At 37.0% G+C, this 10,142-nt stretch overlaps 1 pseudogene; it reads left to right on the top strand.

Annotated features, from left to right (window-relative positions):
- The first annotated feature begins 2,636 nt into the window (after nt 1-2,636).
- Nucleotides 2,637-3,254, top strand: LOC114710912 (annotated as a pseudogene).
- Nucleotides 3,255-10,142: the final 6,888 nt, after the last annotated feature.

Here is a 10,142-nt window from a genome sequence, read left to right on the forward strand (position 1 = left end):
ATTCCTAAGACCATCTTAAAATATGTTCTCTATGCTCACCACAGGTTGAGAACCTTTGCTCTGAAGGAAGCCTGGTAATGCAAATTCTGGAATCCATGGGAGGGGACTTCATAGCACTATGTATGAAAAGAATGCCATTACTTTGCTAAAAGGACATGGTGACAAACTATCCTCTAAATTCTTATGCCTGTACCCATAGAGTAGTGCAACAGTCAAAACTCATCAGACAAGTTTCTCTGATCTGTGAAAGTGCTTACCACACTGGCCGAAATGGAGAGAATAAATGGCTCTATATGGCCCGGTCACAAATGGGATATCTCTATGATTCCCTTCACTGGAGTGGTCACGTAACATTATAGAAAAGGCCATGGAAAAATTGTAAGGGCTTGATAACATGGAGGGTCCCAGAAAAGCAATACTGCTGGCTATGACAGGACCACTGCACTCAAGAACTCCCAACAGCTGTGGTTCCTGCATAAGAAAGGCACAATCTATTTATCCTTTGCTTTACATCTACTATTCACTTATGAGTGAGTACACACTATGTTTGTCCTTCTGGACTAGGCCCTCTGCATAAGCAAGACAGTTGAGTAGCTTGATCTGCTTAAGAGCCCCCTGGCAGGAGGATCAGGATCCATCCCCGGTGCATGAGATGGCATTTTGGAGCCCACAACCTACGGTGGGATATCTTGCACAGCCTTGAGGCAGGGGAAGGGACTTGGACCTGCCTCTACTGAATGTACCAGGCTCTGCTGACTCCCCATGGGAGGCCATACCTTGTTGGAGGAAGGAACTGGGGATGGGTTGGGGAGGGATGGAGGGGTGGGAGGAAGGAAGAAGGGGGATCTGTAATTGGTATATAAAATGAATAAAAAATTCCTTCATTAAAAAAATACAGACATAGAATTAAGGGAGTCAACTTTCTAGCATGAGGGAGGGTTTGGTTAGATTCCAATCCTAATTGAGGACATATTGACAGTTCATGGATTCTGGACAGGGTTAGTCAGTTTTCTTTAGGGTATATCCCCTATTAACCAAGTTCCAGTGGATGACCTCACATACCAGTGAGTATACGGACAGCAGAAATTGACTTGATAGATTATTAAAAGTAGAGGACATGAAGTTGGGAGTTTGGAAATGTAGAGGTAGATACAGATGACTTTGGAGGACAGGTGAGGAGGTGAATATGATCAAAGTACATTGTCTTCATGTATGACATTCTCAAATAATTAATAAAAATGCTGTATTTTAAAAATACACCAATATCTCTAATCTGTTCTTAAGTCAATACAGGAAAACACATGCATGTACAATCCACTTACAATGAATTTCAGAGCATAGTAAGCTCAATTATGAGACTCCACATTAAGTATTCATATAAATTACTTCATATGCATGGAGAAGAATGCAGTATAGTTCATAAAGAGTGAATAACAACTGCACAGTGAAAATAATCCATGTTTTAGAAAATGTAACTTGAAGGGAAGGGGAGACTATTTACTGCATCTCCTTTTTCCATGTCTTAAGATTTAGTCTTTCTTCAGAGCTTAGAGAAATCTCCAAGGATGTCTAAGCATTGAAAAAGGCTCTCAGCTTTTCCTCTAGTCATCAAGGCCATGCAACCACTCCATTTTTTTTAACGTTAGTCCTCTGTGATTTCTTCTTCCTTCCTTGTAGCATTAAGGGCTTACAGACGTGCTTTCTTCCTAATTACTCCTAATTGCTTCATTTGATTTGTTCCTGTGCTGTGGACACATTTGCATTGACATGTAATTGGTGGGAAGTCATTTAAAAGTTTTCTCAGCCAGTTATATAGATGCTGTTATGAATCTAGAGTTGAGCTGAAAATCACTCCTGTAGTAAAAAAGGAGACCTGGGAATAATAAAGTCCTAAATCTGGGCCCAGAGTTTCATCTCAAAATAGGACGGACTCACTTTACAGATCAGCAGGTGCTACTGTGACATCATACATTACACAAGTGAGAATTATTTTCATGTTGAGACATGGATAATTGTAAACTTGAAACTTTCATGGGTGTGGGGACTTGATTATGTTGTTGTGATTAGAATCGAGATTTGAATATATTTTAACAGAGATTGTAGGACTCAGAGGGGTCAACATCACAAGAAAACACAGAATCAACTAGGCTGTGATGATAGGGTCCCACAGAGACTGAACCAACAACCAGGAAGCCTGCATGGGACTGTCCTAGGCACTCTGCATATATGCTATAGTTGTGTAGCTCAGTCCTCTTGTGAGACTCCTACCAATGGGAACATGGGCTATCTCTAACTCTTAACAGGCTTTTGGTACACTAGTTTTCATACTGGGTTGCCTTGCCCAGCCTTACTACATGAGAAAGTGCTTAGTCTTACTGCAAGTTGATATGCCATGTTTTGTTGATACTCATGGGAGATCTGTCCTTTCCTAAACAGAAACTGAGGAGGACTGGATTGGGGATTGGAATATTGTGGAGAGGGAGAGCAGGGAGAGGGAGGAAAAGAGGGAGGGGAAACTGTGGCCCAGGTATTAAATAAATAACTAAATGTATTAAAGAAAAAAAATAACAAAAGTTGATGACTCAGCATGTGGAAGGTACAGTAACACTACAAATGAAGGGGGTGGTGTGTAGGCCATGTGCTTATTGAGTTGCTTCCAAGCATTCACAATCAGTCCCAGCAACTCCAGGTGAATGAAACTTAAACACAAAGCCACCAAGTACATCGTTCTCCTGTGCTCACTCAGTTGACTTGTTCAGATGCTTATAAACATCGTAAATCCAGTAAAAATGTCAAGTCCCTTTTACAATAAAAATGTGGCTAACAGGGTGATTCATGGGTACTGATCATGGTTTGCTTCTGGCAATGTGGCAACTGCACTGTACATGTTCTTACTGTGCTTCCCTGATGGCCTCTGGGTCTCATGATCGGCTCAAGGGGCTCCATGGCAATTATCCTCTACAGACATAAGAGACAAGTCAAGCGTATTCACAGTGCTCAGCACTTAATAAAAATCTCATCTGAGGACAGAGCCACCAAAACTATCCTCATCTTGGTGTGCATATTTGTCATCTCTTACTCATTCTCTTCCATTCTGGTCATCTTTATGACCTACCCAAAAAAGTCCAATGCTAAGGGGAGTAAGTGTATTTCTATTTCTTGAAATATGCTTTTTCATATTTTACTCCATTGTTCCCATCATCAATATTAAATATAATTCCAGCATATTTTTACCCTGCTGTGGTAAGAGATAGCTTCTTCCAAGTTTCGCATGAGCTCTGCTCGTCTATCTTTACTTATATATTGGCATATTCTTTTATCTGCTGTAGAATGGTAAGAATGCAGTTGTAAGTTTTTATTCAGATATCTCACCTTTAATTTCACTTCCATTTGTCCTTTTAAAAACATAGGATATTTTTCCTTATTTATGTTTGTAGGAAACTAAGCACTTAAAATCTTTTCTGATTTAGTTCTCATTTTCTAGTCTAATGCAATATCTGTGAGCTTTCTCTGCATTTCACAGAAATTGTCACTTGGTCCAACACATCTGAAAATTTTATTCTCATTTTGCTGTTTCTTCTGGTCAGTAGTTTATCTTGTCTTATTACTGTATCTTTTTTGCATAAAGCACAATTTGGATGTGAACATGCTCTAAAGAAGGAAGTTTGGTAAATGCTACATTGAATCTTGGCTTGGATTTTTCATGAGAGTATTTTGCTTTCTTCTACCACTAAAGGCACCATTGAAGTTATTCTGAAAATGGGAAAGGAGTTAAGAGATGAGACATATTGCTATATAGATATAAATACTCTGGATTTGATAATTCAACTATGGTTACATGGTGGGATACTGTTTCTGGTAGGAAATGTGTAGTAAGCTCTGTCACTGCATTTAATAAAGCATCAAAGATACGCAATGAATGGAACACATTTAAACTCCATTTTAATAAGTTTACATTCCCATAAAACTACCCTCAACATCATCATTATAGACCTGACCATTACTCATACATGTACCTTCTACATTAATATTTCTTTTTGTGTCCACCAGACAACCACTGCTTTTCCCCACTGCACTTGATTTTTTATCCAGAAAATTTTGTATGATTGAAATCATAAAATATATTGTAACTTTCCTCTGAGTGCACTCAGAATTGTATCATGAAATTTATTATTTATGCTCATATACATTCTTAGTTCTTTAGTGCTGAGAAGTGTAGTCCACCACATTTTTAGTCATCCAGCTGGTCATGAATATTTTGAGTTTTCAGTTTTCATTGATTGACAGTGTAACTACTGGACATGTTTAAGTACAATTCTTCACATAGCTATATTTGATTTCTCTTAGTGCTTCTAAGTGCCAAACAGGTATGGCCTCCCATGGGGAGTAAGCAAAGCCTGGCACTTTCAGCTGAGGTATGCCCAAGCTGCTCCCCCCTGCATCAAGGCTGTGCAAGGTGTCCCACCATAGGCAATGGGCTGCAAAAAGTTGCACAGCTTTGTCTGTTTGAGGGGCCCCTGACAGTGGGAATAGGATCTTTCCCTGGTACATGAACTGGCTCAGTGATTAAGAGCACATACTTCTCTCTCAGAGAACCTGAGTTGGGTTTCCATACTCACATTAGGAATCCTACTACCACCTGTAACACCAGGTCCAGGAGATCTGATGCCCACTCCTGGCCTCCATGGGAACTGCACTCACTTGCATACACCCCCCCCATAGGTACTCATAATTCTAAAAAAAATTGATTAGTTTAAATCAAATAGCCACATCTTCATTGACTTTATATATCTTTTACAAAGATAAATACTGTTGAAAAATTGGCTGATTTTATTAATGAAAATTTTGTATCAATCTTGGTGGTACTTGTTATATATAATAATGAAGTTTAATGATGATTTCAATGTTCTCAAGTTTTTAAAGTTCTGCTCATTAATATTAATATATTTGTCATATATATTATACACTGTTCATTGTTGTGGCTGTTTTGTATAGAGATAAAAATATCTTATATATAAAATAAACAAACTATAGAATTGGTTTAATAATGCCTTTGCGAAGAATATTCTGATAGGATGTAAAGGCTGTTCCAGAGGAAGACATTCAATCAAGCTTCTTATCTTTGTTAAAGTCAAAAACAAAACTACACTATTCATCAACATCATAAATGTTGAAAAACAATCATTAAATCAATAGGATAGAAAATTAAAAATAAGCAAATGTTTATTTTTTAAAGATTTACTTGTTTATGTGTGCATGTGTGTGTGTGCCTGTGTTTCTGTGTAAGCATGCCATGTGTTTGCAGACCACAGAAAGATATTCAGATCTCCTGAAGCTGGAGTTACAGGCATGCATGAACCATCTGATGTGGGTGCTGGGAACTAAACTTGGTTCCACTGGAAGATCAGCAAGTGCTCTTACCTGCTAAACCACCTCTCCAGCCCCAAGAAAAATACTTCTAAATACTCAAATTAAAGTCTAGCTTAACAATTTTCTATTATGATCAATTAAGCAGTATACAATAAGAATTAATGTGAAAATTAATCTTCTCATAGACATTAATAGGAATGAAACACTGAAAATTGACACCAATATATCAATTTAAATATATGTCAGGAAACTTGAGATGGCATAAATTAATGCTGCATAAATTAAAAAACATAATAGGATATGTTTATACTTTGAAACTAATTTTAAATGTTCACTATCATTGATTCTTAAAATAATTCAACCTCTATATAAATATTTGTCTCTTTGATTTAAGGAAGAAAATAGATTTTCATTGGAAATTTATAACTAAGTTTCTAAGTATACCCAGATCACCCAGAAAAACAATGATTGTATTCCACATAATGTCATGAGACTTGGGATAGTTGCCTGAATTGCAAATTACTGTCTCAACAATGCATCAAGACATTATAAAATGTTAAGACAGACCATCAGATAAAGAATGTTAATGATGGTTCAGTGGTTATGAGTACTTGGTAGTTTTTCAAAGGACCTGAGTTCAGTGCCCAGCACCCATGGTAGGTGGCTTACAACATCTAGTGGAACTGACAACTCTCTGGCCTCTGTCCACAGGTCCCTAGGGGCAGAAAAGCAGATAAAGAATAAAAATACTGTTACTAATTGTATTAAAAAATAGGGTTCAGTACACTCTCAATGCTAAAAAAACTTTATCTTTGAGTTACCATCTACACAAAGAAAGAGGAAAAGGGAAAAAGTGTAGGTAAGGTGAGTAGAAGAGGAGACCAGAGAAAGATGGAAGATCTGGTATGAAGGACCATTACCTTAATGTAACATAGCTGTGATAAAGACACATGGAGAAGATCTGTGGCAAGGGATCCACACAAAAATGGTTTCTCTTTCCTCACCATTCCTAGTGGTGGAAGTTTAGTGATCAGTGGCACACTCATTTAATAAATGTTCCATGACTGAGTGTGATCAAGAATCAAAAAAGCAGTGAACAAACAGATATTGTTAAGAAGGAGTATTTAGCACAGCACAACACAAAGTAAGAATATCCACAGGAGCAAGGGAAAATGTGAACCATTTTATATCATAGATTAAAAATGTCAGGATATGACACAGTTGTGGTTTTAGACACAAAAGGCACAACTGAGTAGGAGTTCATGACAAAAAATTATACCAATCATTTTCTTAATCTAAAGAGAATAGAAAGCAATTAATCTGAAGGATGGGGACTAGACTGCATAAGAAAAAATATATAGTCATGAAAATCTATATTTTTAGGCATCCAGTACTATATCCAAAGTCTTCAACAATATGGGAGAAAACTTGATTTAATTCCTCACCAGAAATAAAAGAATGGTGCTTTTATTGAAATGGTGCCATTATTGAAGTTCGAAGGACATTAAGGATATCAATCTCAGAAGAATTCTAATGAAGCTAAAAACAAACAAACACTTGAGGTTTTATATAAATGAGAGTTGCAGGAACAGTGAACAGCATAAATTCACAGAGAAAGGGAGATGTCTTCAGATACAGAAGTTCCAGGAATGCCCTGCTCCATGTATGGTGCTCCTCTTTCAATCCCAGGCTTTGAAGCTAAAATGTCCCCTCCTGGATGACTTGTCTTCAGGAACCCCTGGCATGATTCACTGTAGGGCAAAATGGTGGAGGTCTTTAGGGTCTTGACATATATGACAAAGAAACATCCTTCTATTTCTTCTCACATCTTGGCTTCATGTCCCAAAACTCCCCTGAGATTCAGAAAATACAAGCACCTATAATCAGTCAGTAATCAGCTTTCCCCATTTAGACTCCAAGCAAAGATTACTTTTATGACCTTGATCAACTGTGAATGTCTAAGAATAATAGTACTCCCTCCTCACTCTGCAATGAAAGGAAATTTGTGGCTCCTAAAGGTTTTTTCATATAACTAACTGAAGGCAATCTTTATTACAAACATTTTTACATCGACTCTGAAGCTGAGACCACAGGGAAAGAAGGCCTGGTCAGTATGGCACTAATCTGTAATTCTAACACTCTGAAGGCTGAAACAGGAGGAAAAAGAGTTTGAGGATAGCATGTACTATGCAGTGAAACCCTGTTTCAAAAAAAATTAAGAAAAAAAAAAGAAAAGACCAGTGTTGAGTGTAGTCCATGTTCCTAAGCATATATATTTTCTATTTAATTTTTTTGAGGTTTTTCAATTCATGTACACAGTGAAATATGATCATATCCATATTCCTATTTCCCCATTCTAACCTCCCCCATGCCAGATTTTTATATTGGACCACCTTGAAACCTAGCTCAGGGATCCTTAGAGAAGAGGGCAGAGAAATACTGTAAGAGCCACAGACCACTTAGTACAGAAAGAAAACATTTCTACAGTTTTGCTCTGTGATACCAGGATGCTGAGAGACTCAAGGAGAGTCTGTTTCTGTCCTATAATTCGGATGATAGTTTAGTCCTTGATTTATAGGTTTATTGTTCCCTGGGTCCCTGGCCACATGGAGATCTAGATGTTGGACATCAGATCCTATCCAGCTCTAGATATGTGACATCGTCTACATGAGGGATTGAGGGTGACATTTAAACAGTTTCCCATGTTCATGTAACAGTGAAAAGAGGTAACAATTACACAAGCAAATCCAAAGAATCAATTATGAATAATTCAGAGGAAAACTTTGCTTTGCCCCCTTGGAGTGCACAGATGTTGAAGGGATAGGGCAGAAGGCACAGAAGTCAATTTTACAAATCAGAGGCCTATCACGTGGCTTGTCTGACTTCGGGTCAACCTGAAGTCCTTCCCCAACACCATACTATCCTGTGAGAATCCATAAATTTGAAGAACACCAGCATTAAGGGGCTTCCATGAAGGACAAATCAATGATCTTTGGAGTTTCTCTTCTTACAAGTTACATTAAAAATTATCCATCCATGTATTTTCTAAAGTTGAAGTTCATCAATTTTATGATGTAACTAAATTCCATCCATTTCATAATATAAGACTATTTATGTGGACAGTTGGTGGTGGACTTCCTGTGTACAATTATTTTATAATTCTAAACACTCTTGTAGAGTGCTTAGGTGCAAACCTGCTGGCATTTTGAAGATATAAACTTAAAGAAATTAAATTACTGTTATAGATCCATCTCAAGTGATAATTTTGAGCTAGAATATACATAGTCTTAGATTCCACCACAAGCAAAATAAACATGCATACACACCACAATCCCTGAGTGCTGTGGGTGTCATTTTCAAGGTCATGTGATGACAATTTATACTCCCAACAGTAATATTTATGGATTTTCATTAATTTTTATGTTGTTGACACTTCACAATAATATAATTTTAACCACTGTCAATTGCATATAATGTTGACTTATTCCTTTTTAATATATATTTTCCTCAAAATTATGAAGTTGTAACAGGCAAGATTGTGTATACTTTCAATCCTAATACTTAGGAGGCAGAGGCAGATGGATCTCTGTGACTTTAAAGACAGGCATGGATGTATAGTAGGGCCATTTCTCAAAAAGATAAACTATTAAGTTAGATAAATACCTTATATTTTTGGTCATCAAACCAATCTTTATTAAGTGATCTATCAAATATTTGTCTATTTATCTGTTTTTTTTCCTGAGCTAAAGAGAGAGGAGGTAAACAGTCTAGAGATAGCAATGTTTACATGACTTATTAAGGAAACATTTCCACTAATTTTATTACATGTAACAAACTGTGTTGACATACTATTTTTCTGTTGTTCTTTTATCAATTGTGCTGTTTACATCATGTTATAGGGGTTAGAGAGATGGTTCAGTGATTAAGATAACTTACAGCTTTTAAAGAGGACTTAGGTTCCATTAACAGCTCCCATACAGCAGCTCACATCCACCTGTAATTCCAGTTCACAGGGATCCAGTGTCCTCTTTTCGACACCACAGACATTGTATACATGTAGTACACACATGTACATGCAGACAAAACACCTATAGACAAAATAAAATTAAAAATTTTTAAACTTTAAAGAAATAGAAACCATCATAGTTTAAGATAACTTCAATTGGATAGATCCAAAGCCAACTGAAGTAAATAATAATCAGAATTGAAATTAAGGTCAAAGAGACTATAGGAACAAAAGAAATAATCAATGAAACAAAGAAATTGTTCTTTGAAATGATAAAAAAACAAGTCACAACTCCTTAGGAAAACTAAGCAAAAGAAAGAGAAAAATAAAACAAATTAACAAAAATTAGAAATTGGGCTGAAGACATGGCTCAGCAGTCAAGAGCCATATGCTTTTCCAGAGTTTGTTTCTTAGAACTCCTGTTGGGGTTAACAAATACCTGTAACACCACTTCCAGGTGGCCCTCTTCTGGCCTTCAAGGAACCTGCATGCTTACATAAACACACACATACACACACACACACACACACACACACACACACACTCAACCCCTGCTCGCTCTCTCTCTCTCTCTCTCTCTCTCTCTCTCTCTCTCTCTCTCTCTCTCTCTCTCTCTCTCTCTCACACACACACACACACACACACTCAAATAAGAAATAATGATAAGAATGCAAATTTTAAAGTAATCATGGCTGAAACAGAAGGCACACAACAACAAAAGTCCAGGGGATTATTATAGATTATTTTGAAACTTTAACATCATTTG

This window comes from Peromyscus leucopus, chromosome 1 (assembly GCF_004664715.2).
Source record: "Peromyscus leucopus breed LL Stock chromosome 1, UCI_PerLeu_2.1, whole genome shotgun sequence".
Lineage (NCBI taxonomy): Eukaryota > Metazoa > Chordata > Mammalia > Rodentia > Cricetidae > Peromyscus > Peromyscus leucopus.